Source organism: Spinacia oleracea, chromosome 2 (assembly GCF_020520425.1).
Source record: "Spinacia oleracea cultivar Varoflay chromosome 2, BTI_SOV_V1, whole genome shotgun sequence".
Taxonomy (NCBI): Eukaryota; Viridiplantae; Streptophyta; class Magnoliopsida; order Caryophyllales; family Amaranthaceae; genus Spinacia; species Spinacia oleracea.
This window is the reverse complement of record NC_079488.1, coordinates 62,354,859-62,362,846: the sequence shown is the minus strand read 5'-3', so window position 1 is coordinate 62,362,846 and position 7,988 is coordinate 62,354,859.

The window sequence follows — 7,988 nt, the reverse complement described above, 5'->3', positions numbered from 1 at the left end:
TAAGTCTGTGGAAAAGCTCCGTGCTTAGAAGCCTTTGGAAGAGCTTTAATTCAGGAAGACTTTGGAAGTGCTTCAAGAGAATCCTAATACTCAAAGGACTTTAGTAATGTCTTTATAGACACTAATGTTTGATGTTCAATACTCAGTTAAATTGTATAAGGAATATAATTCAACCAAGATAGATACATAAATATCTTGAGGAATGAAAACTATGAAGACTTTGGAAGTGCTTCAAGAACATACGAGTTACCGGTTAGCTACGACGAATTGAAAATTCCCAAGTATGGTTTGAGGCCATCAAAAACATAAGTATGGTTCGAGGCCATTTCATCCAAAGTATCTTCATCTTAAAGAATCAAATCTATGATTTAGTTGATTTTCGTAAAGGGTTCACTCCCATTGGTTGCAAACATGTTTTTCAAAACAAACAAAGATGATATTGTATACACATACAAAAGAAAAGCTAGATTGATGGTTAAAGATTATAAACAACTTCACGGCGTTGATAATGTTGAAATCTTTTTCACCAAGTCGGAATGCTTGAACTATTTTGGATAAATCTAGCAATCATTGCATATGGGAATATGCAATTGGAAAACAAAACACCTTCCTCAATTGGACTTGTAGAAAGGAATTGTGTACATCACACAATATAAAATTTTTGGATGCTAGATAAAAGAGCAAGCTTAAGAAGTCTATTCGTAGATTAAAGCATGCATGTGGGAATTGGAACATATTTTTCAAAAGCTATTGAGCAATCATGGCTTTATGAAATATGGATCATCTTGTAGATGAGGAGTTTAGTGGGAGCTAGTCAAGTTTATTGGTTCTATATATATGAGATACATATCTCTCTATTGAAAATGACATTCAAATTCTAAATGGTTAGATTTGAAAGCATTTGTCAATATTAGAACCATGGCGAAACTTAGAACATAGTGGGTTAAAGATCTATTGGATAGGATCTATCTAAATCATTGTTTGGATTATGTAAAAGTAATTACTAAATCAAACACAATTGAGAGACTCAAAAGAGACTCTCAACCCATATGAGTAAGTCTAAGTAATGAATGATTTAACTAAGTATAAAGCTAGGCTATTATTACTAAAGTTAAGCATGAAGGACCTTGAAGAGGTGCCTTCACCTTATATCACATGGCAATGCCAAGATTTTAGCAAGATTCAGTATCTCTTGAAACAGAATAAGCTAAAAGGTACATGGATAGAGTTCAAAATGCGAATGGTTTTTGCATTACAATCAATCATGTATGATGTGATATATAGATCGCCAAGATAACTCGTGAACATTGGATCGTGACGAGTTTATACCAATCTCTATTGATCTAGATCAAAGATCATCAGAACAATATCAAGAACATCCAATACATTTTGATATGTAGGATGAGCACTTGATAAGAGGAAGTTAAGATGAACTAGAGTTTTGATGCTACATGCGTTAGCCTAAGCAAAAGTTGAATCTTGTTGTTAGGAAAACCACAAACATACACGGGCAATTAGGCGTCGTGATTAAAAGGTGGTAACATAGGTTATAAACCATATGTGATGCATGGGAAACTGAATCAATGATTAGTTTCCAAGTTCTTAGTTGAAAGATGTATCTCCCACATCTCTGTGATCTGGTTGGAGCATTCCAAAAGGGAAGCATCATTTGAAATTCTACATAATTGAAATGAATTCATTATTGCCTAAGAAGCAATAAAAGGGAATTGTTTTTAGTGGGAGTTCTTCCGTGAACTCAGGTTGATCACAAGTCTGCTATCTGGATGATTTTCTATTTTGAATATGAGAATCATTCTAACAGCAATGAAAGACTAGATCATTCTATAAACATATTCAAATATATTTCCATCTTACATCGAAAGGTTTTCGATAGAAAAGATGCTAAGAATAGCAAAGTATGATAAACTAAACCTCTGCATTGAACGAGACACAACATTCATATGCAGAAATGGAATCAAGTTTGAGTTCCATGAATGCTTTAAGTATTGGGTGAGAGGCCTATATCTGTAAAACATTAAATGCTTGATTTTGGGTTAGAGGCCCACACATTGGTAAGCATTTGGTTTAAACATTTATCATTTATGAAATTACATTTCATAGATCATTTCATCTTGGTTTAGTATTAAATGATGAAGTCCAAGTGATTCAAAACATTCAAATGGGATGTCAAGATGGATTCTTTTACAAAGAAACACTCATAAGTGAACTTGAATATTGAAGTCACAAAGGATCCCTAATCCAGGTCATTGAAAGGTGGACGACCAATGACTAATGAAGATTAGATTGCAAGTAGATTTGTAGTTCGGTTTCTTGAACTAGATTGACTGGATGTCAGAATCTTTTGCATAGATACTTATTGGATCTTTTATCGGATTGACCATGAGAACAATTTAAGAGATTAAAGTCATGTCATAAGTAGTTCTCATTAATGGTGACTAGAACCATTCCTCAGAACATGAGTGATTATGTCTACTCGTTTGAGAATTAGTTCGCTTTGATACTAGCTAAATGTCGCACCGTAAAAGGAGGCTATAAAAGCAGTTATTGGACGTACTATAAATCAAAGTGAGTGTTCATAGATTGCAAGAATGGATTGTCCTCCTATCTTTGATAGGATATGGTGTTGTTGTGCAACAAGGCCTCTCGGAGAGTTAGATACTGTGAAAATGCATGGCCGTGCTCAGAATGGTTAAGGCTTAACCTTCTGTAAAAGTTTAACAGTTGAGCTTTGTAATCCGAGAAACACTTCTGGACCTAATAAGGATGGCTTGGATCTTACCTTATGTTCAGCAAGTAACACTAAGCGACAAAGGAATGTGAATGCACACTTGCCTGAATGACAAGTGGGAGACTGAAGGAAATATGTCCTTCACCCAAGGTGATTAAGTCTAATATCAAGGTTCAGATTAATTGCAAACAATTAATTCAGTAAGATCAAGTGATCGGAACAGCTAGCTGGAGCTAGCAATGCTTCCGATCAGTGAGTTCTAATCTATATTAGGCTCACAGCTTACTCCTGACTGAACCTATAAGGTCACACCAATGGCATGTAACAGATCACCGGATTAAATGAATCGGAAATTCATTTAATAGCTTTTCGGGAATTAGTTCGGAAAAACATAACATACGATATGACGTTGTATCGGAATCGTATATCGTATCGCAAATATTCGTAAGCTGGGCGAAACGAATAATCGTATCGTACGACGGTGATTCGTCGTGTACGATACGATAAATAATAGCCGTAAGGCGTTAGTCGCGAATACGAGCCGCATCAGAGCTGCCGGCCCATCGAGCCAAGCACGCATGCGCGCAAGGCCCAACGAGCCAGCAAGCTCGCGTACAGCAAGCGAGCCAGCCCGCGGCACTGCATGTGCGCGTAGTTGGGCAGCAGCGCAGCAAGCCCCGCGGCCCACTGCTGCGTTGCTTGGCTGCCGCACATATGGGCTTCGGTGAGTGTAGGCTTGTGTGGCCAGTTAGGGCTTGTGCCTTAGCAGGTTACACAAAATATAACCTTAGGGTTATATTCCACACTTACTAGTTGTTTTTCCTATCAGAAAACCTAATTTCGAATACACACATCAAACCCTAAGGAAGAGAGAGAAAACTCTAATTCTCTCTTAGCCTCCATGGATGTGTTCTTCCCAAAATCACAAACACTCTTGTACGTTGTCTAAGCTACAATAATCAAGACGGATCTGAACGTGTCGGTGAACCAAATAGAGGAACGACAAGTGGAGTTCTTTGTTCGTGTTCGTTGATACTATACTCGGGAAAACACGCTTCGAATGTAAGTTTGCTTAATCTGTGCTTTATACATATTTCCTGGCTTTGGTGATGTTCCGCACATGTTATGTATGTTTAACTGTATTCCCCTACAGACCAGTCATTGGAATTATCTTAAAGTCTAGAATTCAACCAAATCAGAATCATTGCATTTTAGATTTTTAGAAGTTGTGTTATGATCAAAACAGTGGACAAGAGTCATTTGCTACTTCTTTCACTATTTGATTTTCTTCAATACTCTTCTAACTAAATGCTCGTGCTCTCAAAATTCCATCATCTCCCATCCAAATGATTAGGAAAAGCTCCCAATTACATCAATTCCTGCAAATAGCAAGGCCAATGCTATAAACACAGTACAAGTATTTAATTTAGTATAGATTGTGATACTTAAGTAATAGTGATAGATTGGTTGATGCCACAACCTGGCATTAGATGTTAAGTTTGATGGATCTGTTTTAGTTTATTATTGGATGAGCTTGCTTGAGTCAGATTGAACTCTTACAACGTTCATTATCCCTCGAGGTGTAGTCATTTATAAAATCATGCCATTTGGGCTGGTAAATGTACGAGCAACCAATATGAAAGTATTGACTGACGATCTTATTTGAAAAATTATGCATGGATAAGAAAGAAAATTGTATGCCGCCTCTCTCCGAGCTATTTCCTTCAATAATGCTTGAATATTCGTAAATTCCCAAAATACGCCATATTTTTAGTTAATTCCCACTCTACCGTCCACGTCAGCAAGTAACTCGATTCAATTTTTTTTAATCGTCAGCAAGTAACTAAAATAGCGGTTCAACAAGTAAACCACTATTTCAATTGGCGGTTTATAAACCGCCATTTCACTTGGCGGTTTACATTACCAAAAAGGGGGGGGGGGGACAAAACGTGAAAGCAATTATTTGTTATTGTGTTTTGGATTTCGAATTAATAAAGCAAACCTGCATTCCTCTTCCCGCTTTCTCCCCTTTGCCTCCGACGTTCCCTTTATTTTTCCGACACTTCTTCCCCTCTACCACCGCATCTCCGTCGCGTTTGCCTCTGTGAAGGGCGTCGATGTTGCTGATGTGAAGGGCGTCACATGTCTCACCCTCTACCGCCGCAGAACCACCAGTAGTGGTGACTGCCAACCGATATTTGCCCTATTTTTTATTTTTTTATTTTTTTATGTATGTATGAAATTAATTGTTAATTAATTGAGTAAAAATCAATGTTTAGGTTTGTTTGATGTTGTTATTATCAAGATTATGTTTAGGTTTGTTTGATTTATTATCAAGATTACCATGAATTACAATTTTATTTTTCATTAATATATGGCAAACCGTCATTTGAGTTGGCGGTTTACCCTATTAAACCGCCAATTCAAATGGTGGTTTCACCTTAAACCAAACCGCCAATTGATTTGGCGGTTTCAAATTGAACCGGAGAAAAAAATAGTTTTCTGTTTCCCTAACTGACGTGGACGGTATGATGCAAAATAAGTTATAAAGTGACGTATTTTGGGAATTATTGCATCTTTAAGCAATATTGAAGGAAACCGGTCTCTCTCTCCCTCTAAAACCCCTAATTTTATTCTTTGTTTGGGGATGTCATTTACTATTGTTGGCGATGATAGGGTGCGTTCTGTTCACCTTAAAAAAATAAGTTTCAGTTCCAATAAGTTCAGATAAGTTCAGATAAGTTCAGATAAGTTCCAATAAGTTCAGATAAATTCAGATAAGTTCCAATAAGTTCAGATAAGTTCAGATAAGTTCAGATAAGTTTCAATAAGTTTCAATAAGTTCCAATAAGTTCCAATAAGTTACAATATTAATAATAATATTATTATTTATTATTTATTATTTATTATTTATTATTAATTATTAATTATTAATTATTAATTATTAATTATTAATTATTAATTATTAATTATTAATTATTAATTATTAATTATTAACTATTAATTATTAATTATTAATTATTAATTATTAATTATTAATTATTAACTATTAATTATTAATTATTAATTATTAATTATTAACTATTAATTATTAATTATTAACTATTAATTATTAATTATTAATTATTAATTATTAATTATTAATTATTAATTATTAATTATTAATTATTAATTATTAATTATTAATTATTAATTATTAATTATTAATTATTAGTTATTAATTATTAATTATTAATTATTATTATTATTATTAATTATTAATTATTAATTATTAATTATTAATTATTAATATTATTATTAATTATTAATTATTAATTATTAATTAGTAATTATTAATTATTATTATTTATTATTAATTATTAATTATTAATTATTAATTATTAATTATTAATTATTAATTATTAATTATTAATTATTAATTAATTAATTCTTAATTATTATTTAATTATAATTATTAATTATTAATTATTAATTATATTTATTAATTATTAATTATTAATTATAATTATTAATTATTAATTATTAAGTATTAATTATTAATTATTAATTATTAATTATTTTTTATTAATTATTATTTAATATTTATTATTTTTAAATTTTTGATTTTTAATTTTTACTTTTTAATTTTTAATTTTTAATTTTTGATTATTAATTATTAATAATTAATTATTAATTATTAATTTTTAATTTTTGGATTATTAATTATTAATTATTAATTATTAATTATTAATTATTAATTATGAATTATTAATTTTTTAATTTTTGATTATAAATGATTACTATTAATTATTCATTATTAATTATTATTAATTATTAATTATTAATTATTAATTATTAATTATTAATTATTAATTATTAATTATTAATTATTAATTATTAATTATTAATAATTAATTATTAATTATAAATTATTAATTATTAATTATTAATTATTAATTATTAATTATTAATTATTAATTATTATTTATTAATTAATAATTTTTATTTATTATTTATTATTTATTATTTATTATTTATTATTTATTATTTATTATTAATTATTTATTATTTATTATTTATTATTTATTATTTATTATTTATTACTACGTATTTATTATTTATTATTTATTATTTATTATTTATTATGTATTATTTATTATTTATTATTATTATTTATTACGTAGTATTTATCATTCATTATTTATTATTTATTATTATTATTTATTATTTATTATTTATTATTTATTATTTATTATTTATTATTATTTATTATTTATTATTTATTATTTATTATTATTATTTATTATTATTATTATTATTTATTATTTATTATTTATTATTTATTATTTATTAGTTATTATTTATTATTTATTATTTATTATTTATTATTTATTATTTATTATTTATTATTTATTATTTATTATTTATTATTTATTATTTATTTTATTATTTATTATTTATTATTTATTATTTATTATTATTATTATTTATTATTTATTATTTATTATTATTATTTATATTTATTATTTATTATTTATTATTTATTATTTATATTATTATTTATTATTATTATTTATTATTTATTATTTATTATTTATTATTTATTATTTATTATTTATTATTTATTATTTAATTATTAATTATTATTTTTAATTTTTAATTATTAATTATTAATTATTAATTATTAAATATTAATTATTATTTATTATTTATTAATTATTAATTATTATTTATTATTATTAATTATTATTTATGATGTTTTTATTATTATTTTTTAATTTTTAATTTTTGATTATTAATTATTAATTATGAATTATTTAATAATTATTTATCAATTATTATTTATTATTATTATTTATTATTTATTATTTATTATTTATTATTTATTATTTATTATTTATTATTTATTATTTATTATTTATTATTTATTATTTATTATTTATTATTTATTATTTATTATTTATTATTTATTATTTATTATTTATTATTTATTATTTATTATTTATTATTTATTATTTATTATTATTATTTATTATTTATTATTTATTATTTATTATTATTATTTAATTATTAATTATTATTTTTTAATTTTTAATTATTAATTATTAATTATTAATTATTAAATATTAAATATTAATTATTATTTATTAATTATTATTTATTAATTATTAATTATTATTTATGAAGTTTTTATTATTATTTTTTAATTTTTAATTTTGATTATTAATTATTAATTATGAATTATTTAATAATTATTTAT